The sequence below is a fragment of the Protopterus annectens genome, chromosome 9.part0 (genome assembly GCF_019279795.1).
Source record: "Protopterus annectens isolate FY-2018-M chromosome 9.part0, PAN1.0, whole genome shotgun sequence".
NCBI classification, from domain to species: Eukaryota; Metazoa; Chordata; order Ceratodontiformes; family Protopteridae; genus Protopterus; species Protopterus annectens.
Genome location: NC_056743.1, coordinates 950,322,130 through 950,349,090, shown reverse-complemented (window position 1 = coordinate 950,349,090; position 26,961 = coordinate 950,322,130).

Here is a 26,961-nt window from a genome sequence, read left to right as displayed (position 1 = left end):
CACATACAGCTGAAATTGAAAGGTTAACACAAGACACTGCTGGCAGACAAACAAGTAAAACACATTCTGATGGCAATATCTACTGTTGCTTTTTTCAGTTTTTTGACATGCCCATTCTAAAGTATGCAGACAAGCAGTGCTCAGTTCACCTCAGTTAATGCATTCTGCAGTACATACAGATTTCTATTTTTTAGGTACAAGTGAGAAGACACACACCAGTGTTTGTGATCACCTTTATTAGTTTTGACATACATATCTGTGTACAACTCAGAAATCCACAATTACTATTCCTGCATGATCTGCACAGAGGAATGCTTTTCATTTCTAACAGTTACAGTAGCCCTGACATGGCACTTTCTTGGCAGGTTCACTCAGACACACTCACACATATTCTAATATTCCTCTCCTGCATATTGTACCTTGTTTGCTACTGACATCTGTATTACACAGCAGCTGGGAATTTTGCTACTGACATCTGTATTACACAGCAGCTGGGAATACTCCATTGTAATGCTGGCAGCCTGACACAGGCATTTATTCCCAATTTTTACAGCACAATTATATATACAGGCAGTACTACCATTACTATAATTTTGATTTCTTACTGCTAATAGTAGGGGTACTCTGTACTCACCATACTGTCGATGCAACTCGGCCAGTCGCTGGGCATGAGCCTCAACATTCTGTGACCTGTCCACAGCAGCTGTATGGGGAGACATCACACATTAATCACACCTGCACAGTCACAAGTTGAACTTTTACCATACTTAGAGATACATAAGACTGCATACTTACAGACAGGTGGGACATCCTGCGCTCGGGCTTCTTGGATCTACTATTCCAAGAGTGCACTCCTCCTCTGCTTTAGGTCATTATGGTGGTGACATACCTGCTCACCAGTCGGGTATGCCAGTGGCACTGGTGAGATTATGTGCAAGCTGGTACCAGGCCTCCACTTTGTACATGCAAGCCCTGGTACTGGCCCTGCAGCAGCCTGCCAACATGTTTTTTTTATTAGTAGTCCAACCATGACCCTAAACTCCCAGGTGCCCCAATATTGTGCTCGGAAGCAAACACCTTCACCGACACCAGACATTTTGGTCCTGCTGTGAGCAATCTCAAATGGTTATGGCTGTATTCCCGCTTGTGCAGTTTAAATAGGGCAGTTTGCCTGCACTTTTTCTTTATTGGCTGGTTTTAATATGCTAAACTATGCTTAGCTCCACGCAAATCTGCATAGCGATGCTTAAACCAGGTAAGCACAGCTAAAAGCCAGTTAGCAATGCTTACACTAGCAAAGCATTGCTTAAATCTATTGTTTTTTCATTAAATGTATAAAGTACTTTTTACAGTTATATTTTACATATTCCCACCCCTACTGTGCTATATATGAGCCATATGATTGACGTCTATCATTCAAATTCCTTAAAAGGTTAAGTAATTTGGTAGAGGGGGGATTCAAACAATGCATGTTCTACATGCTAAACAATGGCAATACCACTACGTTACAGTAACTTGATGATGCTTTGTCTTTAGCACTTGTCTATCATTTTCAGGATTTCAGCCAGGCTAAGCATAGTGGCATAACATGCAAACAAGCTATGCACCACTTAAATTTAGGATTTATTTGATAAACAAATACATTTTTAAAATTTTTATTGCTTTTCTCTTGCCCTACTGCTTCCATGCTTGTAGGGCAAGACAGCATACATTTGGGGGTGTGCACTTGAAGGCTGCTGCCTTCTAGGTGTTTGTGTTTTGTTTTGTTATTTGTCAGTGTTCTCGGACACTGAAATGCTAGCTACTTACATTTCAGTGCCTGTGTACACTCGTTTACTATATATTAGAGACAGGCTCTAATATTATATAACTTGACACTCATCTGTGTCACAAAGTGCCGTATGGCACTTTTTGAGTGAAGGGGGCGTGTTACATGTGCAGGCACTGCTGACGCATGCCCCCTGCGCTCACTCCTGGTTCATGTCTGTTTAGATTAAATATCAGCGCATCTTCATGCATATGCAAGACGCGCTGCTATTCTAAATGGACATGAACCACTCCGTGCAAAAATAGTCTTATTTTTGCATGGAGCTTCATGAATCCTGGGGAAAGTCCAACAAAAGCTGGCTCCGGTGTATCCATGGTAAAACTACTATTTATTGTACTTTAATAAACACAAAACAAAAAAGATTATCACTTTCATCCACTTCTTATTAACTTCATCGGATAATCATATACATGCTTGCTCTGTTTAAATACACTCAAAAGTAACCCCATTGGTCAATCCACACACACCTCCTTCTTTAAAGAAGCACATTCATTTTATCCAAAATTCACCATACAAAAATATCTGAAATATATAAATATAGTATATAAAATAAATAACACCAACAGAGGAACACATAACTCATATCTAATAACAGGTCTAAAAATTAAAATAGCCGATAAAAAAAGCAACAGAAATATTTAATTATTTATAAATACTTAAATGTTAAATACTTAAGCCTACAGCAACTGATATTCCCAGACAGTCTCCAATCCAAATGCTAACCAGTCCCACCCTGCTTAGCTGCCAAAATGAAATAAGAACAAGTGCACTCAGGTTAGTCTGGTTACTAGTTGCATAAAATACAAAAAACCCATATACTTCTTAAGGTCATCGTGTATAAATAAGTGTAAACTAGTTAAAATAAAAATTAAATAGAATTATTCTCTTTATTGATTCAGTGCTTTAAGCTTTAAAATACAAGCAATATAAATATATTCATTGAGGTTTGGCCATCTACTAGCATCCAGTACCATTTGCCATGACTTTTCCTTCTTTTCCAGTAGTAGGCTAATAGGTCCACCCCTATAACTTAAAGTGACCTGGTCAATAACTACATACTTAAAATGGTGTCCTGGAAAATCACAAGCATGTTTAGCAACAGAATTTGTTATAATGCATTTTTTGATATTAAACTCATGATTCTAAATATGTTCTTTCATTTTGCTGTCTGTCTTCCCCACATAAAAACAGGGTTAGACTTCACATCAAGCCAAATAGACTGCTAACTTAGATTCGCAATTAAAATTTCCAAATATCTTAAATTGGTTACCATGGACCATGAAGTCTTTCCCTTCCTTGACACATTTACAAAAGTGGCACCTACCGTATTGTTCATGCCCTTATATAATATATTTTTACTTACAGCATATTATTTCCTTTCCAAGATAAATTTAAAATTTTTCTTTCTGCAATAAACCACAGCAGGTTGTTCCTCTATTTTTGCTCAGAATAAATTGCTCTCCATTAAAATGTCCCAATTGATATTAAATATCCATTCCAAGGTCTAGATACCACTAAAATACATTGTAATAAAACTGGCTTCATAACTCTTCTCAACAATACTGTTCCTCAGCAATCACCTCCACACCCATACCAGGTGATGGAAGTAGTCCCATAGTACTGGATTCAATATTTGGATGAGATGCCACTGCATTTCTATCTGCTCCTGGGATAGGTTTAAAATACCCATGTTCCCTCTTACTAATACCTGTGGTTAATAATTTGATTAAGATCTCCCTGGGATCACCTTTACTCTCACATGTCCCCAGCATTGTATGACAGTCCATCAAAAAATCATTCATTAATGATATAATTCTAGCCACTTGGACTAACTGCCCTTTGACTATGGCCTTTTTATGATGGTGGGGGGTGGAAACTAAAGAAGTGTAAAAAAACTATTAGAGTAGCCACTTTTCTGATGAATTCAGGAAACATACCTCTTGTTACAGGTATCCTTAACTAATAGAACATCTAAGTAAGCTATTTTATCTTGGTCCATTCTATGGTAAAACCTTGAAAATTCAGTTGTATTATTAATATAAGATAAAAAAAATATCTAATTCCTCCTTGGTACCCTTCCAGATGATACAAACATCATCCAAAAACTAGGTATATAACCAGAAGGAATTATAAAACTGGGACCCATTCAAAAACTCTCCTGATTGAACAACTAACTAAGAGCTCCCATTGTGCCATTACAGTATTTGCGAAAGCCGCACCACAAGGTGAGCCCATCGCCACTCCTTTCTTTTGCAAATAATATTTATTCTCAAAGGAGATGAAATTATCATTTAATACCAGCTCCAATAGGACCTCTGTTAAATTAACCTGTTCATGGGGTACCCGTTTAACTTCCAATCACATACCTATTGGGTACTCAATGTCGGAGGTATTACACTATATAAATCCTTCAAGTCTATGGTGGCCAAAATGTCATTAGAATCAAAATCAACACTGTCTTAACTTACTTACAAAAATCCCAGGAATTTCTACAAATTCTTGCTTCGTCCACCAAATATTGCTTCAATTTAGTGTCTAAGTACTTCACACATGCTGATTTAATGGAGTTTTTCCCATCAGCTATGGGGCATAGAGGTGGATCATACAAATTTTGATGTATTTTACGTACCCCAAAGGTAACTGGTATAGTGGGGATACTACGGTAAAAATAAATAATTTGATACCAATCTAGTTATCAATAAACATACCATTCAAATTAGCATAAATGTTCCTATTAGAACCATTTACTTTGTTTAAGGATACTGCCTCATAAAAATCGGTTTCAAGCAGGGATCTAACCTTAACATTATAGTCTGCAAATCATGAGTACAAACCCACACCTTTATCTGCTTTCATAACTCTAACATACTGGATTTTAAGTAGTTGCAATGCTTCCATTTCTTCTCTGCTCAAGTTAAAAACAGTTTTAGGTCTCCTATTCTTGTTAAAATTTATCTCTCTAAAATACAATTCACAAATCTTTTCATAAGTTAAGAGTAACAAATGTAGAGGTTGATTATATGTACTCACAATATTAAATTATTTCTGTTGTTTAATACCGTTCTCAAACATGACCTTAAAAATCAATTTTCTGAGAAATAAATTAAAATCAGTTAAAATGGAAGCAACATTAGGCTTTGAAGAAGGCACAAATGTCATGCCCTTAGATAACGCATTAGCAACCATACCGTCAATTTCCACACTAGAATAGTTAAATACTTAAAAACATTTTACATAATTAAAAACAACAATCAAGTTTTTAGTCTCATTTCCATTGTCCTTATTAAACTCGGCTTCCTTAAGTCCATTAATTCCTCTGTCGCCTATAGCCTCCCTGCTGCTGGTATTGAAAAACGGGTTGGGCCACCGCTTGTGACCTTCATGGGTTCAACCCTGAGGATGCATGAAAACCCTGCTCTTGTCCTTGTAGGTAAACCCCCCCCCCCACTATTCCAACCGTTACTTTTATCTCTAATTCTTTCAGACCTCCTAGGCAAAGGTTCGATGGGGTGGTGGGGGTGGAGATGAACTGAAAAAGTTAACAGCTAATTCCACCACATGCCCCTCACCTCTAAATTCATTACCATCATCATTCACATTGTCATGGTCCATAGTTGGATTCACTTGATAGAGGTTTTTACTAATTTTATTATGTGCACTATTATCAAATTGTTTAGAACCCCATGCTTGAGAATGGGGTGGAGGTGGATATATGCAAGTCCATTCGCGTATTCCTTAATGTCTCTGCTTCATTTCTGTATTTTACCGGCCTGTAACAAATTCATGTGGGCTTCAATACTATTAGAAATGAGGCAATGTTCATATTTAAAAGTTCCATAACTATCATCCTCTGTAATACTCTTATCTAAAATTGTAAGCTCAGAACCAATTTTCTCAATTTCCTTAGCATTATACTTTATCAAAACCTCCTGGAATTAAGATCCCTGGAGGTTAAATAACTTAAGCAAGTCCAAATGCAAAGGTGGATTTTTCAAAAACCCAGTGGGATATTGCCAAGTTGTAAAGCCTTTAGGTACTATTTTATGTTTAATACATTCTTTAAAATAGTCATTCTCTCATTGAAGATTTTTATATTTCAAGAGCTTCTCATCAAATTCATTAAGTTTAGCCTCAATGTCTGAATTAATTTGTACAGGTATATCACTTCCAAACTCAGATCCTTTCTGTAACAAATTACTTAAAGCTGGAACAACCGCTGACTGTTGTGGGGCCCCACTGGTTCAAAATTACTGCTATCAGGACTGAAGCCTGTAAAAACATGGTGAGCAAGTCTATTACCTTGTCCATTTTTGTCCCTCTGGTTAAACAACTGCCTTTGATGGTGGTTACCTTCCCCTTGAGAAGCAAAAACATGAAGAGGAGCTGCTGGTGGATTGACCAAGCTGTTTTGTGATAAAGCATCCACTCTCTTAGTTAGTTGTTCAATCAGGAGAGTTAAATTGCCAATAGTAGTAGTCGAGTCATTAATTTCATTCTGGGAAAACATATCCAAAAAAAATGTTTCCCCCTCTGGCAGCCATGCTCTAACAACATACCAAATGAAATACAAAGACCATGTACAAACAAAGTCAAAGCTGGTTCAGGCGGATCCATTGTAAAACTACTATTTATTGAACTTTAATAAACACAAAATAAAAAAAGATTAGTACTTTTGTTCACTTCTTATGAACTTCACCAGATAATCCTATACATGTTTGCCCTATTTTAAATATGCTCAAAAGCAGCCCCATTGGTCAAGCCACACACACACTCCATTTCTTAAAGCAGCACATTCCTTCTAACCATATTCATCATACAAATATATCTGAAATATATAAATATAGTATATAAAATACATAACATCAAAATATGAACACACAACTCATATCAAAACAGGCTTAAAAATCAAAAAGCCAATAAAAAGGGCAAAAGCAATACTTAATTATTTATAAATACTTAAATGTTAAATACTTAAGCCTATAGCAACTGATATTCCCAGATGGTCTCCCATCCAAATGCTAACTAGTACCAATGCTGCTGAACTTATAATAACAGTACATGTTTGAATGATCACTGCTGAAGTAGCCTTAATTATATGGGTTATATCTTGCCAAACATAAAACAGCCAGCCAGCTTCCAAAGCTTTAGGGCACCTTCAACACAACCAAACTGTCAAGCAGTTTGAGCTGAGCTGACTAAAAGAAAAGTCAAGACACAAAGCCCTTCAGAGTTTCCTGCCAGCAGAAAGAGGAAGGCTGAGACTGAAATAACTGTACTAGGAACAACAAAACATAAATGTCCACACCCTGGCATAAAAAGCACCAATAAACAAGAGGAATGGAGGGAGGGAGTGAGGGCTACTGTAGCAGTGAACATTTGAACAAATATAGTTATTGTATGTTCAGCTTACACAACTGCCCTATATTCATCATATTGATCACTGCTGCAATAGCCTTAACTATATGAGTAAATTACCATAGCTTACTACATTTGGGAGATGGAAGGAAAAAAGTTCAGGAACCCTGGAGAATAATTCCAGAAATCTTGATCTGGGTCTAGAGAAGGAATCAAGCTTATAGTGCCTTGTAATCACATGTACAGTGGACGATGCAGTAGCTTCTGGAATATTTCTAGAGTCTACCCTTTCTAAAAAGCCGTAGATGAAACCAAGGCCCTAGCAGAGAGGGTCTTGACCTTCCTAGAACAGATTTGTCATGATGAGTATAACAAAAGATAATAGTCTTAGACAACAATTTGGAAATGGTCTATTTTGACATAGGCTGTCCCTTCTTTTTACTTAAAAAAAAAAAAATGAATCCAAAGATCTGAGAGATATAGTTCTGTTAAGATAGCACTAGAGCTGTCTATGGATATCCAAGGTATGGAGTATCCTTTCTCCCTAATTTTTAGATTCGGTAAAGAAAACAGGGAGATGGAGAGTCTGGCTTAAAGTAAACTTAGATACCACTTTAGGCATAAAAGAAGGAATAGTTCTCAAAAAACCCTGCCCCTGTGGAAAATAAGATAGGGTTGACTCACCATAATAACTTGCAGCTCAGATACCCTTCATGCAGAGTTCAGAGCAATCAGTAAAACTGTTTTCCATGATAAAAACCTTGCATCAGCCAGCTTAGCTGGTTAAAATGGAGTAAGTGTTAGCTTTTCTAACACAAAATTAAATTCCCAACGAGAGGCCATGAGTTTCCTTTCAAGAATATTTGACTTGAGACTGCCTTAAAAGAAGAAGATATATGGACAGACATGCTGAAATTGCCAATAAATGAACCTTAATTGCGGAATAAAAAAGGCCATAGTATAGTAACTCACAAATATTGTAAAACCAGAGAACAACTAGCCCTGATTGGATGTTAGTTATACTGTTGGCACCAACTAGAAAACCTTTTCCATTTGCTAATATATGATTCTCTAGCTGCAGGCTTTTTTGTCTCCATTAGTACCTGTTGCAGGTCCGTAGTAAACAGGTGCTGAAAAGGAATTAAGACCTCATTATTCAGGCAGCCAGTTGAAAGTGATTGATGTCAGAGTGTATCAAAAACCCCTGTCTGTGTGTGACTATGTTCAGTCTGTGAGGAAGCTTGTAGTAATTGTCCCTGGCCATTTCCAAAAATAGGGAGAACCACATTTGTCTAGGCCAGAAGGGAGTCACCACAGTGATTTTGAGGATTCCTTCTGGATCTTCAGATGTACCCTGGATATTAGTGGAAAGGTTGGAAAAGTATACAAGGTCATTCCTGTCCAAAGAAAAGAAAAAAAAAGGCAACTATCTTCCAGGCCTTCTTTCATAGAGTTCTGTAACATAATCTTGCCAGTTTGTTGTTCAAAGAGGTGGCAAAAAGGTATACTTGAAGAGCCCCCCACAGATGGATCAAATGTTGCAAGATTCCCTGATCTAGTTACCATTCATGATGGTCTGACCTGTTCGTGCCCAGCTTGTCTGCCACACAAGTTTACAATGACAGAATGCAGTATGCCTGTAGATTGAGACTGTGCTACAAAGCTATATCCCAAGCTAACATGGCTAGTCTGCAAAGGGGATACATACTGGATTCTCCTTGGTTGGTGATGTACAAAATGACTGTGGCATTGCCTGAAACCACTTTGAAGAGTTTACAGGAGCCAAGGATGGTTCAGACAATTGAGTACCTTGAACAGGATGAGCATTTCTTAGATATATATGTGCTTGCATCTGTGCTTGGTGCCCCAGCCCATGAACTTTTAGCATTCCTGAAACTGCTCCCCAAGCAAAGTCCAAAACACCTTTGGTAACTGACTGCATTGGAGCAGGGAGTGAGAAGGGGAGACCTGGGTTTAAGGATATTTGATGTCTCCACCAAAAGATTTCTCTTCTGACAAACCTCAGCACTGGTATTTGAAATAATACAGGATATTGATGCTGGTAGCAAAATATATTTCAGTTACCATTGTATCTGTCTCATGCAGAGTATTGCCATGTTTATCATGAGAATCATAGATGCCATGAGACACAAAATCCTGAGGTATTTTCTCGCAGTGACTGAAGTCTGAGTAGAAAACCTTAGAAACATATCTAAATAAGGATCTATTTTTTTCCCATGGAAAAAAACCTCTTTCAACTGAGGTGTCTCGTTGACATCCCAGGAACCTAGTCCTTTATGAGGGAATCAATGACTTTTGACTGCTCTCTTTGAATCCAAGTTTGTGTAAGAAATCTCTCACCCGAGAGAGAGAGAGAGAGAGAGAGAGAGAGGAATGTAGAGGAATGAGCTATAACTGGAGTTGGATACTTTGTGAAGACTCTTGGTGCAGTTGCTATTCTAAAGCTTAAAGTAGAGAACTGATAATATGATCCAGACATACAAAACCTTAAGAAAGGTCTGAATGCTGGATAAACAGTGTTGTGATGATAAGCATATTATAAGTCTAGTGTTACCAAGAAACTTGAAAGAGGAAGAAGAGGCAACAGGTTATGAAGTGACGTCATTTCGAATTAGGACACTAGCGCAAACAGGTTAGGAAAGAAACATGCAGTACTGGTATCCAAGCATTTTCTTTCCTTGGCACAAGGAAATAGTCTGATCTATAGGAAGAAGAAGAGGAATGGCCCACTAAATGGAGGAATTTCCTCCTATTACCATCTCTAACCTTGATGAATGATTTTCAGAACCCATTTGTCTGAAGAAATCTGTTGCCAAAGAGAAAAATGGAGATTTCTGGAAGAAAAAAACGGATCCAGGGTGGGAGTGAGTCACAAGGTCTCTTGAATGGTCATTCAGATATATTGGACTGTCCTTGGTTTTGTAAGTTAGAAAATTCTTTTTGCAGCTCCCTTGACATTCCTTCTTAAATGTCTGTTTACCTGAATTGCATTGAGACTGTTTATTCTGTTTTCTGCCAAAAACGGGACAGGGGAAGAAAATGCCTTGGATTTTTGTAAGCACTTACCCCAAAAACTATATTCATCTTAATGACATATTTCTTTTTATACATCTTGAAATAGTTTTGATATACTCCTGATTATTGACACTGTATAACATTGTATTGCTACTTAATGCCTTGTAATAATCTTGTAACATTGCTGTTTAATGCTAATTTATAATGATAATTGTTTAATATGTTGGAGCTTTTCTCCCCGGGCCTCTGCTGAAAAAGGGCTCTTCAGCCCAGTCGGACAATCCTGGTCAACTAATTAATTTAGGAAGGGAGAGCTAAAAAATGTTAGAGAATCCCTGGATAAAGCCTACCACTTTCAGCACACTTTCTGATCACCTTTGCAGCAAAGGAGCCAAACACTAAATCTCTATTCAAGGGAGAATTTAAAATCTCATTTTTAACATAATCTGGAAGGTTCTGATAATCCATCATTGCATCTTCTTCTTCAGATTAATAATCGCAAATCTTTTCATGAAAAGAGAAAATCATCTTTCTTTTACTAGAAACTACTTTACAAGCAGGATCAGTGGCTTGAATTAAACCCTGAGCTAGACCCAGTAAACTATTGCTGTCTAAAGAAATGTGAGGATGACTAGATACATGCTTAATGTTTTATTTTTTTTCATATATAGGAGTAAACCATGTTACTAATGCTTCCTTAGGAATGGGCACAACATTCTGTCATAACAGGGAAAGTGTCCTGTTCCCTCTTCCAAGACAGAAAACAGTGACAATCCCCTTGCCAAATGAGGAGACTCAGCCTCAGGGAACATTGGTAACCCATGGTCCATAGTGGCAGTAGGTGCTTTACCAGGGGGTTACTGGCTAAAACAAGAGTGGTCTGAGGTACAACAAATGGCCACAGCAGAATCACCCACCTGCTGATGAGGCAAATTGCTAGCCTGTTGTGGTGGCAGACTGTTTGTTTAACTTTTTCTTTTTGTGGCTGGAAGAAGGACCAGCAGTACGAAGAGTAATCGGTTCCACTGTCGAGCCAAAAATGGTGCCTCTTTCCCATAAAAGACAAGCAGCAAATACAAGTAAAACTACCAAACCACAAAAGTTACTTTTTAACAGAAAAAAAAACATTAAAAAGTACTTTTGAACACTATGTCAGCCACACCAAGGAACAATAAGCACAATTTCACCACAGAAAATATGCTTTTAGTTAACACTACTTTTAAACTGACAGAAAAAAAAATGCATTTAAAAGTATGTTACAGTCTTGAGACAGACCATTCCAACACAACACTCCTAGCTTTAAAATAACTTTCCTTAAGAGGAAAGTAATAAAACATCAGTAAATTTAAGAAAATAGAAGTTGTTTTCCCCAAAGGGAACTTGTCTGCCCAGCAAAGGAAACTAAAAGTCAACTGTCAATCCTCAAAGCCCACAGAGTAGCATACTATATGGCGGCAGTAAAGCTCTGAAGGACATCACACCCAAACTTGTTTTATGGTGAGCTCAGCCTGAGCTGCTTGGGTCTACTTCATGCGCTCGAAAGCTGAAAATCCCGAATCCAAATAGCGCAACATGTAAAGAGCGAACTGCGAATACGTCGAACGAACCAAACCGTGAAAGTGGAAATATCGAATTTGGATAGTTGGCCCATCTGAGGTATAGCTCCATAAGGTAAGTGTACAATAGTTACGGACCTTAGGGTTAGGGAGGGGTTAAGGTAAGTGCATAGGTAGGTAGTGTATGTAAGGTTTTGTGTAGGTAATGTATGCAAGGTTTAATGTAGGGTTTTGTTAAGTGTATGTGCGTGGAATATTTAGTTTGTTTGAGTATAGCTCCATAGGGCAAGTGTGCAGTAGTTACGGACCTTAGGGTTAGGGAGGGGTTAAGGATAGTGCATAGATAGTTTTGTATGTGGGGTTTAGTGTAGGGTTAGCAACAGGGTTTTGGTGCTTTAATTTAGGGTTAGAAGTAGGGTTTTGGTTAGTGTATGTATGTGTTTCTTTTATTGTGTTTGGGTAGGTAGTGTGTTGTGAGTGGTGGGTTGGCTGACTATGATGGTTCGAGGTTTTAAATTTTGCACTTTAGTACGTTCGACGCATTCGCAGTTCGCTGTTTATGTGTCACGCTATTTGGATTCAGTTTTTTCGTGTTTCGAGTGCGTAAAGTAGACCCAGCTGCTTTACAGTCTGGATGTGTGGAAGGTGCCGTGAAGCTTTGGAAACTGGCTGGCCGTTATATACTAGGCATGATATCACCCATACAGCTAAGACTATTGCAGCAATGATGAATATGAACATAGCAGTGTTCTTTTTTGTATGGACATTAATTTCTTTTTTCCTTCCTATTTATTTGTTGTGAACTTCTAACTTTCTTTCCTTTTATTTTTCACATACTCTGAATCCTCAGCTTGCAGAAAGCTTGTACCCTGAATTCCAAAGTTGTCATCAGTAGTATCATGTTTAATAGGGGTTGACTAATCTTTACCGGCAGTGTGCGCTTCCTTTCCTCAATGAGTACTATTTGCACTTTGCTTATTATTTATGCCAGCAGTCCATTGATTAATATATTTGTAACAGTTTTCTGTGCCAATTGTACAAGTGCCATCACTTCAGTAAGTCTAGATTTAGTATTATATATAGTAATACAAATCATCTAACTTTTGAGATGAGGAACACAAGTCTCTAATGTTACCAGGTGTTATCTTTACATACACATAGCATTAAGAGATGGAGTCCAAAAGATTTACATGAAAGCTGGTAATATGAAAATGCATCTCAGCCCGAAAAATGTATCTCGGCATAATGCAGTGACAATAGATAAGCAGTAGAGTCAATGCAATGATAATCAAAGTAAAAAATTATGTGCCAAAGAAAAAATGTCCCTAAGAAGATATAGTCACATGAGCAAGGCATGTGTTGGACAGGTACACAATACCAAACAAACATGTTTATAATATGTAGAAAAGAGTGACAGAATATAACGGTGCATCACAAATATTCCAATTAAACTACCAACATTCACAATATATTGTGGATCCTGTCAGAAAAAGAAGTGGAGAAATTACATAGTAAAACATATATATCTATAGCTATATATATATATCTATATATCTATATATATATACATAGTTTGCAATCAAAATCTTGAAAACCAGTTGAACGTCTTGCTCATTTTCGAACATGGTAGGAGCGACAGTTGGTATGTCGACAGTCAAGTGAACGGCAGTTCAGAAGATTGTCAGCAGGGCAGAGAAAATGCAGCATGTGTGTAAACCGCAACTGTCAGCATTAAGATCAAAAACGGACTGTTGTTGGTATGTGTCAATCATCTGACCTAATTAATATTCATGAGGTGATAAAGTGTATCGAGTGTATCAATGTTCACGGTTTTGAATTCCGCGATTTTGATAGTAAAGATATATATATATATATATATATATATATATATATATATATATATATATATATGTTACATTTGTGAAAACTGTCAAACCACAGGAAAAAAAAATATTATTTACAGCAAAGTGGTATTCATGGCCACATCACCAGCACTAACTTTGGCTAACAGTGGGTACAGGAAATCTGTGGGGAATACAAGTAATGCATACATCTAAGCAAAGAGTGTGCTAGAAAAGTAGATGTAGGGTACTGCTGAAGAAGAGGGTCACATAACAGGAATAATTGAAGAGGAAAGGCAGAGGGAGAGACAGAGTGGCATGGGTAACTCTCTTTTATTTATGGGAATATACCCTTTTTTATTTTTTGGAGAATAGAAGGAATGGAAAATCCACAGAAAGAGGAGGTGGGGAAAAGTGTAGGGAAAAATATATAACGTATCATACTATACAAAGGTTGGTAATATACATAAATAATAGGTGAGGTACCTAGACTGCAGACATATGGACTGCATAACATGGGTTATGGAAAGGTAATGAACAGCATACAGATGAATACCAGCCATTGTGCACCACAGTGATGCATTACATACCAATGCACAAGGTGTGCTGAGATGTTGTAAACTGTATGACAGTCATATCAAACAGAGTACAACTGATGGGTGGCATATGCCAGAGACCAATAAATGGGGACAGCACTTCGGTATACCCCAGTGAACAACAAAAATTATAATCCTGTAGGCTGTCGACAATGCAGGTCTAACCCAAGTAACAGCAAGGCTGAACACATGCAGCAAAGAAAAAGTAGGAGCAATGAAGCAAATGTCAAATTAGAACCTCTAACACTGCATGCAAGAGGGAATCAACTATACAAAGAGGCAAGCAGCAGTACTGCAGCAAAAAGAGATCAGTGGTTGTGTAATAACCCAAGAAATATACACACCAGAGTTGGAAAGGAGAATTGGGATCTTGTCATCACAGGAGGCATTACATGCCACAGGCAATAAAGATGGTATTCAGGTATGCAGTGTAGATATGTGACATGTAATTGTATTATACAAGGGAACTGTACAGGGTGATAGGCACACATACCCCACTGATGGCATGCAATGTTAACTTGCTATGCATAAAATATGTGGTAATACAAATACAATGCAAGCTACTATATATATATATATGAGAATGGACATAACCAAACCTGTGCATTCACAGATATGCATGAAGCAGGAAGCATGGAAAGCATGTCAGGGGAATGCACAACACACCAGTAAAAAAGTACAGTCAGGTGGAAACATCACACTAGCCACCACTGTGTGTAAATATGAGTCACACATTTATGACAGCCCATCATAGTGGACGAGCATCCTACAAGCCGAGTACATGTACAAGCCAATGATGCCACCATACACAAATGTGCACATAAACATATATGTATGCCATATTGACGTGTAACTCCTAACCAAAAGCTTTCTAGGGTATAGGGGAATGGGCAGGCTATACCCACAGTACCAAGGAAAAGCATGTCTGAAAAAGCAGTCACATAAACACACAGAATGTATACGTTTATTAAAAACATCTCACATGCATGTGCCTCCAACAAAATATGCACTGCAAGTGTGGCATAAAAGATACTGCAAGGTGCATGCAGGGGCCAATATCTGACATGTGTGCACCATGCATATCTGATAGATTTTAAGATGTTTGTGTACAAATGACACAAAAACACAGGCATGTGCAACAGATAAACAGCAAGTAGCACAGAGACATAATGAAGTGTTGGTTGACTGTCACATACCCATACAGACTGACATGCAAACATAAGATGCTAGGTGACACACTCACAAACAGTGATAAGAATTTTAAATGTAACTGTGTATGACTGATCAAAGGACAGTTAGGTGCACACTCCTATAGCACACCACAAATGGGAGCAATAATTAGTTATATGAGTACATAACAAGGGTGTATTTATTGGCTGGTGTTCTTAAGGGCATAAAAATGTACAGCCATACAAAACAATGCAGGTGTATTATGCAGAATTAACAAGCTTGTGTAACAGGCACCAAAGCTGTAAAAATTTCAGAAAATAAGATCTAGGAACAATACAGTAGTCTTGTTCCATAAAATTCAGGCTGAACACTATAGTGATACAGTAAAGGGGACATTAATAAGATAGCGTAATAACATGACAAAATAAACCTGTTGAATATCAGTTGAAGCCATTAATGACATATACCACTGAGACAGGCTAAGCACAAGTGTAAAACATACGAATAAATAATATGAATAGAATTGGGAATAGAAATGAACTGAATAATACAGGGCACATAAAGGCCCAAGGAATGTTACACATAGCAGCAAATTCATTTGGGAGTCTCTGGTACCAGTGTCGCAAATGTAGCAAACTCTTCCATATGGCAAGTATGTAAAACAGCACTGTAAAACGTACATGTGCAAAGTATGCACATGTGTCAACCATGTGCACATCACATCATAGGAGGATGGCATCACAGTGGGATGTGTGTGGAATGTCATTAAGTTAGCAGGTATAATGCTCTGCACATGTCATATGTCATTACCTTTTAATGTAGTCACATGCCTACTGTCAACATGACAACTGTGTGCTCACTGGCAGCTTGCAATCTGCATCAGATGTAGCTGTAACACACAAACTCATACAGTATCATAACTGATAACATCATGGGTCACTGTATGCAGATGAGGCAGGCCACATACAGAGTGCAGCAGTAGGTGACCTGTATGTCTGTAACACTATCAGTATAAATGACAGCATGTTAAGTTCACATGACAAGATGGTTATAATGGCAGTGACATATCTGTATCATAATGCAGCTAAATGATATAGCTCCATAAGAGCTATTGAAGTGAGCATCACAAGGTACAAAGTAAAAGCATGACAGCAGTATTGGAAGTGTACAGAAAATGTGTATATAACTGAAAGAATACCCAAGTGGTGGCAGCATGACATGACTGGAGCATGTAGACAATACTTACACCCATGAGAGCCCTCCTTCATTGGGCTGAATGTCATGAATAATCTCACATGCAGTCTCCTGGAAGGAGTCGTCCATGACCCTTGCCATGTCATGGAAAGACATGTTTCTTGAGATTTTACATCTGGGTCCAGAAAACGCCTGTGACCACATCTCATATCTGGTCCCTCAGGTCATCTGGCTGGGGTGGTGGAGGTCATCTTTGAATGATGGAATGATGGCCCCTAATGATACTTGTCCCTCATCTTCATTATCATTTTTCTGTCCTCCCTAGTCCTCAGTGTCAGAATTCACTGGCAGAAGTTGAGTTAATCTATCATCTCTGGTGGATAGGTGTGGCTCAGGTCCTGGACAGTGTTTCATGACAGAAAATATAACTCATTAACCTTCTAATAACAAGCCATAATAGTAACACATAACATCAATACATATAACAATGCAGTATTTCTAAAAAGTGTGTTTAGCATGGAAATAACTATTAATGGAATGTATCAGTATGGTGAGCATTACCCCGTCTATAGTGTTGCTGTCACAACATGCAATATATCCTACCCTAACACAGTACACATTTGGCTGTGTTTGCAAGAGGTCAATATCAGAAGTAATGCAATCATACAATTTACGGACTATGTCAGACAATATCATAATCTGATTGGGGAAGACCACACATGACATACTTTGAAAGTGTAGAGTTTGTTAGCATCACAGGTTTGTGAGACAACCTGTTAGCAATACCATGTGTAGTGGACGCGTAACAGAACAGAGCAATAACACATCATTCACTATGTCAGAATAGCACCTAAATTGGCCTGCAAACAAGCACACACACACACCAATAAGAGACAATATCTGCATGCAATTCACATGCCAGGGACTAGTATAATTAGATGTATCACTACTGCATAACAATATGCAGTAAAGATATATATTACGGTATGCAAACATTACAGAACAAAGTCAACCACACTATATAATGTGTATAATGACATAATGTGCACGCACATCAATATACTCACAACTACACAATGTTTATTGAACAAGAACAATGATTAACACACATGAGTAGTGTCTTGAAATAATAAAACTAATAGTATCAGCCTGTACAGATGAGTAGTACAGTCATAAGAAAGGCAGTCAAGCTGTACATACCAGAGGCCTGAAACAAAGGTGTGAGCAGTACTAACATCCCTATAAGCCATAGATGACTGTAACCTAGGATGATTTAGAGAACTGTTTGAGTGTGCCTCTCAAAACAGTAAACCATTCTGTACAGTGACATGATTTTTATCAAACATATGTAGGAAAGCAGGATGTAGTCTGTTGTAACATATGCATGTTTGTCAACAGCATTAGGTTATATGTCTTGACAACACATATAGGTGTGCTGTAGATCTGCAAGGAACAATACAATGGGCAAGATTTAATAAACCCTACAGAGCTTGCTGAAACCATTTGTGCATTGCAGCATGATGCGTACGATAGCACGCCAGTTTCAATTCAGTAAGTGACTCTACATGATGTGTACAGCCATGCAGGCATAGTAAACACCATGGCATCCTAATTATGGCATAAGCAGCTGAATTGTATGCAATCAACCAAACCAAGATGGTGGAGCTACTGAAAAACTATAAAGCAATCATGTACACTTAGTGTAGCCTTTTACCTTGTACTCTAAAACCTAGTAGAATACAGCCACAGAAACTACACTAGAAGGAAAGAATGTTAGGGACCACTGCTGCTGCTGTTCTGCATGTGTATGTGCAACAGGTGCAAGTCTATCCTGCTGCTGCTGCTAATAATAGACCTTGGCTAGGAAGAAGAATGGTATTTATACCTCATTTGACTTTTCTTGGTCTACATGAGGTGGAAATAGTAGAGTGCTACAGGGTGGATAGATACATTCCAGGAACTATGCAACCTCTGCTGTCTGCAACTGACAGCAGGGGCAAACTGAGGGGAGTCAATAACATTGGAGACCAAGGTGTTTGTAGCACTTACTATATTGGCTACAGTAACCTTTCAGTGACCCACAGGGGACATTCTGGGAGTGTCACAGGCATCAGCATCCATGATCCTACACTGATTCCTGAATGCTATGCTACAGCATGCCAGTGACTATATATATATATTTTCATCCTAAAGAAAGGCATCAGCATCCAAAATCCTACAGCATTTCTTGAATGCTATACTACAGCATGCCAGTGACTATATATACTTCCCCCTTACCTCCAAGGATAGAACTAGAAGTATGCGGGAGTTCTATCCTAGAGCACACTTTCTGAGTCCCAACTCTACTTATCCCTACATTCTCACAAGTGGAGCAATAAGCATGACTGCCATATCAACAAATATCAAGGTAGGAATCACAACACTAAAATGCTGTAATAATTTAGAACAAAATTCCAAATTACATCACCAATACATATTCTAAGCACTCAGTTAGCTATCCACCCTGTGCATCAGACATATACATATGTAACCCTGAATCCAATAGATAGAAACAAGGTGAGGTCACAGTGATCATCATTAGCACAGGTGGGGGTGGGAAGGCAGGATGCCTAGGCTGACACCAAAGTAGTGTGTGTGTGTGTGAGTAAGAAACACAGGCAGGTAGGAATGTAGATAATATCAAAGGGCCACTGAGAGAGATTGACCTGCAGTCCTCTCTAATGGTTCATGTAGCTGGTATGGTGGGGATCTGTATGGGCACTCTATGTGAAAAATATGTGTGTGTGTGTGTGTGTGTGTGTGTGTGTGTGTGTGTGTGTGTGTGTGTGTGTGAGAGAGAGAGAGAGAGTATCTGCATGCACACATCCAACCTTTGTGCTAGTACTATGTCATTTAGGGCAACATATTGGTAGGTGACCCCCAACAACTCTCCAACAAATATGAAAAGGTTTGTACAAACCGAGGAATAGCACATAAGTAAAGTTTTATGTTTTACAAAAAAATAAATAATCAAAGGCTGTGTACCCATTGTCAACATAAAGTATTTGAAACACACGTCTTATTTAGGACAACAAAATGGTAGGTTGCACCCCCGATACCCTCAAGCACAAATTTAATGAGCTGGACAAATTCTCATCCTGTCAACATTCTTATACTGAAGATTGTATGTATGCCATTGCAAATTAGGAATGCCTGTCAATTTTCACTGTACCCACCATTACTGTGGAGGTTGCCCTGGGATATCTGAGAACATTAATACTACTGTCAGGCACATGTACAACCCCTTGCATTGGATAACAGACATAATTACAGTTCACTCCAAATACAGGTAAAATTGCAAAAGCAAATGGAAAACATACTTGTGCTGAAAGCATAACCTGTCTATCTCACAAATTTAAAACCCAGCAAAAACTGCCTGTGCCAACAGTGAAGTATAAGAAGTGCATACATGTCAACCTTCACGTTTCTATTGGCTATATAAGTTGATTTCTAAAAGGTTACAATCTAAATATCCTTGAATAATAAAAACATATCTTGGCAAAAAAGTGCTTCTCTGCAGAAAAATATCCTTCAAATAAATGACAATCTTCCGTTTTTATCCATAAACAAGTCTCCTCACCTTCAAGCACCCTGGCTGCACCATTACCTAGTTACAGTATAGACTCACCCCTCTGAGCACTGTGAATATGCAAATGAGGCAGAAATCATTAGAGTTGCTGAATACCAAACTTTTGACTTTGTGTAGAAGATTTAAACATAGTGTAGCCTCTACATCATTGTTAGGCACTAATGGCTTGCAACTGTGAATAATTACACTGAGTGAAGGAAAACACAACAGCAAATCAGACACCCTTCCCTGTAGTGGGTGTGTCAGTGAGGACACACAAAGTGTGGAACTAACTGCAGTAAGCTTTTATATGAAAGCAAACACCACACATGTATAATTTTTTTGGTTATAATAGCACAAGTCTCCTTTCTTTGTTGAAAATTGATGCTCATTGTTATGTATTTTTATCATACATTGAAAGAAAAATTATAGGAAATGCACTACAGATTGCATGTCTGATAGTATAGCATAGATAAGGGAAGAATGACCAGAATACACAAAGTAGACAGAGATGCATTTTGGAAAACATATTCATAAACAATTGTATGATCATTCATTGCACTAAATATGTTAACTACACATGTAAAACCAAATAAGAATGTTTAATTGTATGCCCTGTTAATACTGTAGAGGAAATGTGATTTACTTGTATGCACATGATTTGATCACTATTGTAAAGTTGTGCCTGTGGCAAAGAGCAATAACTCACTACAACATTTCTGTGTAAGTAAAATAATCGGTTCAAATCCAGAGTTGGATAATTATTTAACCTTTGTTTACATTTTTTATCCTTTTTTTTCTTTACCATATGCAAGTCATGTAGCATAGTGCACGCATGGTTAAAGGTAAAAGTGAAAATTTAATTTCAGCTGCCTTATAGAGTGCAAACACACTTAGCAGCATTGTAAGGTGGTTAGCAACATGAAGGGTACTGACTGCAGAAATTCCACTTGCTACCTGGCTGTCTTTGTGGCAAAAGGTGTAAATACATTGAGCTAAAAAAGACAGCACATAGATAAAGCAAGTTTGGAGTCCACAGTAGGTATTTTGTACTGAGGAATGATCATAATGAGTATTTACACAAGTGATTTATGTTTGCTATTGATTTGTACATTTGCAAGCTGCCTACCTATATGCAAACAAGGTTCACTGCTTAAATTTAATTTGGTTCACCTTCCTTCACACAAAAAGGCTCAGCAGCACTCTGGACAGTAATGAGTGTGAAAAATAGGCAGATTGCCTAGCTTTCCCTATGGCAGGTGTAAGAGCAGTGAGTTCATATTCAGAATACAGGTGAGACAGGGTTCAAATCTATCCTACTTCATTTTTTTTGTAAGGGTGTCCCATTGCAGTTTTTGACAAAACTTTGATTATAAAGGAAATACTGCATACCAATAGCTATGTATAACAGGTTGGTTGAGAGACAGGTACCATAACCGGTTGCATACACATACTTTTGTATGTATCAGATGTATTAAGTAACTGGTTTAGCTTGAAAACAATGATTGTGTAATACAAATGCAGTTGCAGATCTCTGATGGACACAATAGTTTCTGACAATCATCTGCACTCCTCCCATAAGCCAAATACAACTGTAAAACAGAATGTATTGTGAGGAATGTATCATAGCTCCAAACTATATTACTAAATTCATGTAAGTCTATCCATTTCTAGTATATTGTCAGACATTAGTCCTGCATCACATCTGAGAATGCATAAGCCAGGACCTTTTAATGTCACACACACACACACATACAGGCTTAATTGAAGTATAGTACCAGTCACTCTTTAAGCTGTATGTATGTGATGACCACACTTGACAAACATTTCTTCTGTGGCAATGAGGAATAATCATGTGTGTGGAAATGTTTGCATTCTCTCTTTTACATAGGTTTGAATCCCACGTTGTAAAAATTAATTTTAACAGTGTGCAAGTCTCCACAAAATATGTCAAATCATCCCATTGATTCCTCCAAAGTCATGGCTTAAATGCTAAGACATTTAACATTTCAGTGTTCACCACTGGCCAAAGTATGACCAAGTATAGCAGCACACATGCCATAAATAAACACCAAATGTTACATCATCATTGTTGTTTCATAAACTCCCTTCCTCTTTGTTTGTCAGTGTTTCTTTTTGCTTAATATTGTGCAAATGCAGTTGGCATGGCTGTGCATCTCTGTGCACTGGTTATAAAACACAATATCACAAATTGGTGGGAAACCATTTCTACTGTTGTTGGAGGACCTTTGCTGACATGGCAGGAGATAGGAAGGATAGTGTCAAATTCAGGGTACAGAGGTTGGGTATGGAGGAGTCAAAAATATTTGTTGCACTCTTCATGAAACACTACACTGTAGGCTGCTGCAGGGGGACTATACCTGGTCTCAATACAATGCTGAGGCTTGGAACAGCCTAGTCAAGGCTGTGTCTAGTGTGAGTAGCATACCACACACACTGGGAAGCAGTATAGGCAACACTAATGTGATCTTAAGAGGTGAAGGCAGGGGCAATTGACCAATGTCTGGATGAGTTCTGAACTGCTAACACCCCTTTGTTTTGTAAGTATACAGATCAAGCAACTTAAAATTATATGCAGTGGTAGAGATAGCCAAGACTGGTATGCATAATGCTTTCATATCTATTTTTCTCTCATTCTGTATTTTACAGCTGTATAGGAAATATTCGCAAACAGAGAGGCTCAAAGTGAGATATTGGAGTTACACAGAGAGGCAAGGGGTATGATTGCAGCACAGCTGACCTGATTGTAGCAAATAAATTGTGATTCCATAGATCAGTACCAACTTCATCATGCATATCTTAACTGTAACAGCAAGCATGCATGCTTTCTTCTGTAGCTCTTGATAATTGTATTAGGCAAGTATAATGGTGTATTCAGATTATGTGGGTTCAAATCATGCACAAGCTAAGCAGCAGTGAATGGCAGTTCATCTTCTATGGCAAACCCTGGTGAATTTTTGCCATCAGCTGCACTAGTCCAGTTAACTCCACAAAAAGGGGCTTAAACATGCTTTTCTATAGGAACACAGAGTTAAAGCAAAGTAAAGCCACTACTTTGAAACAGTTATTCTGACAGTTCTGTACACTAGTGGATGTAACAAAGTGTAAATTCCTATATGGAATGTTGACATAACTCACTTGACTGAAGATTTTCTTGTGCCCAAAGCATCAAGAGTTTGATTCCAGATGCATCTCACATTGTTTCTTAGTCTGATGTTATATGTGTATGATAAGTTTACTCGTCCACATGCTAAAATTTACCACAGCTATGAGTTCCCATGGAGATATATTGGATATTGACCAAAAATAATATTTTCATTGGCGTCCATGTACACAACTGTGACATATTTATCCAGCCCTGTTCTGCTTGTCATAACTCTGTTGTCCCTATACTAACCTTTCTTTATCCCACATCAGTCACTTCATGCTGAAGATCATGGCAGCTTAATAATGAGAAAGACTGAAAACATGTCCATGAATGTTCTATTACACCAAACATTGTTATGCGTATGTCCAGCTCTCCTTATCTGCAGCCCTTCACTCCTCCCCTTCCTTACAAGTATTTATCTATTAGGCTGATATATATATATATATATATATATATATATATATATATATAAGGCTGATCTCATGGTTTCTGTATACAGACATGACTCTGATGATGGATAATACAAACATTACCTTGGTTCAGTAGGTAACCACTGGTACTGTAGTGTGCAAGATTTCAAAATCTGCTGTTGAATTCCCTTTTTTGTCATGTTCAGGTGATGATTCGTGAAATGTTCATCTAATATGATGTGGAAACTGTCTTTACTGTGGATACTGCATATACTGTACTTTTCAGGATATCTCTCCATACACAAATAGCATGTCTGCTCAGTCATACTAATCATTTCTAAATATGTACTAGCCCTTGTCATTTGTAGCAAGCTGTACACACAATTAACTTGTGATTTGCAGTGAGGAGTGCAAAACAGCAACTAGCTGCAGAAGTTTACTGAGGTAGGGTTTACTGATATAATTTAGGGAACACACATACTTTACTGTAGTCACATTTGCAGTCCTGATCACATTCACTTAGCTAATGACATCCCGACACCATTTGAAAAAAAGAGAGAGGGAGAGGATCATTTGGATTTGCCCATTTTCATCAGCACACTTTCCCTTCCCAGTATGCATTTACTCCCCCCTCCATTATTTCATTCTTTTTTTGTTACTACAGCTGTTATTGCAATGTTTATACCTTTGGTAGCCTTTGTGGCTGTCTGCCCAATCTCACGGAGAAGGTTTGCTCGTAGGCAAACTGGAATGCTTCTTGTTTCTGTGCTCATGCTGCTCTGTACAGTTTTCTAGTGGCAGTACTACTGCTGGCCACAACATTTTCTTTGTATACATATAATCATGATGAGCAGCATAAATATGCAATTAGCTCTGCTGCTCATCACAGTAACACATAAACTTCATATAGGCTTCACGCATAGCCTACACTGAAATTTCACAGGAATACATTATATACAAAGCCAGTATGTGCAGATCATAGCTAACACAGCAGAAAAGCCACAAATTGCACATCAGTAGACACACACTTGAATGAAAAACAACTTCATATAAGTTGAGATGTCAATAATACAGTATCATGAAATGATGAAATTGTGAAACATATAACTTGTAAAACATTGAAATATCCCAAGTGGGATATGTGTTAGTAAGCAAATACTCACATGTAGACATTGCATAGGATTGTTACAATGTTTATGCAAAATAGTTAAACAGTGCTGTATGGGTAACTTATATCCTGACTTTATTTTTACATTACATTGTGAATAGAGTGTATGGGTAACATCTTTACAGATAGACCTTACAATATACAGCACTAGCATGTTATGATATACATACATAAAAGATGTACATTCATATTGTTGACAGACATTCATATTGCTGTCATATTTATACATAATTATCACTCAACACAAGCAGGTTATACATAAATACCTATGCAGGTGTCCTCCTGAAACAGCATATGTTGGACATCATTGAACAGCATCCATTAATACAAGTCACATAAAAAGTGCTTTGTGATGCATTAAAGTGCTAAACATATGCAATTCTCCAAAGTGTCCTAACACCCATACTGGTGTACGTACATTTCTCTACAAAAAGAGCAGAACCCAACCTATACACAGTATTGCAACTCTACCAGCAGCACTGACATTGTGAGATGGCAGACAATCCTCCAATAGATGAACAGGCAAGGCATACATATCATGAAGTTAACTGAGCACCACTGCTATAAATTGTTGTTCGCTGTGTGATGATATACTAGCTGTTCACTGTGTGCTGAAAAGACATCAGAAACAGAATAAGCTGTAGTATACACTATCAGCAGCAAATACCCACATCTTTTATGGAAAACAGTCCCAAATATGCCTTAAGTACAATTACAACACAGATGAAGATTGTAGAATAACAGGTGTGCTGTACCTTTAAGAAGCATTTCCAAGGTCTGTGCGTGCATACAAATACCAAGCACATGTTAGCTTCAGTGCCATTTTGAAGGTGCAGCCAGAGTTAACATTTATGTGCATGAGTGCTAGTTTGTTTATATGCTAAAGTTACTTAGCTTTGCTTATGATGTGTTTGTATATAATAAAGCTGCTTGAACAAGAACCCACAACATTCGCCTGTTTCTTCCTGACCCTGGTGAGCGACATGGTGTCAGAACTAGGATGCTAAAGACTACTCTTCAGAGCCACGAGGTACAGAGGTAACAATGAAGGCAAACTAAATGAACTGAGTGCAAAAAACTGGCCAGAAGCAAGTTAAAGGTAAAGAAAACATGCACAAAATATTTATTAAAAGAGATAAAAATGGAGCATTACAAGGGCACAAAACATATTACTAAGCAAACAAATAGCACAGAAATGTTTATTAAACAAAAGAGAAGCACAAAAAAAGCACATTAATCAAATGAAATGTCTGAAACAAGGTTATTTCATAAAACAGGCATGTTTAAAGTAAAATGAGCACATTGAAAGTACAACGAATGTCTACAGTTAAAATGAGCATAAGAAAGTATAATGGGCACATTAAGAGATCAAATGAACAAAACGAATATAACAGAAGGGGGCAGAAAACAACACATTAAGCATAAATAAAGCAAGGCAACCGCATGCATTTTGGCAAATTACTGTGTTTTGGCATAAATTACTACTTTGCATTGACTGAAGCCTTGAATAGCATAACAAGAGTTATTTGAAGTATCTCAAAGTGTGCAAAAGTGCTTACATTATGTGCTTATAACTGTGCATGTATTCTGGAGAGTTTGTTGTGTGCAAACCACCTATTTTGTGAAGTGCAGTCAAATACAAGCATTTCAAAAAGCTTCTTGTGCATGTGTGTGTCTATTTGCAGAATGCTGCTATTACAGAGTGTTTCTTGCACTGTGCAGAGTATTTGGCAAAGTGCAGCCGTTTTGGGAAATTTCAGTGTGCTGTGTACTGTTATTTGCAAAGTGCAGTTATTTTGAAGTGTTTCTCACTCTGAGCTTCTTCTGTCCAGTTCATTTGCAAAGTATAATTACTTTGAAACACTTTTATTCGCAAATTGCAATTACTTCAAAATAGTTTATTTGTAAAGTACAGTTATCTCTAAATGTTTCTTGTCCGGAGCTTCTATTGCCCAGTTTATTCACACTGTGCAGTTATTTGAAAGGTTTCTTAAAATGATGATAAATGACTTTTATAGTCAAATAATTTCA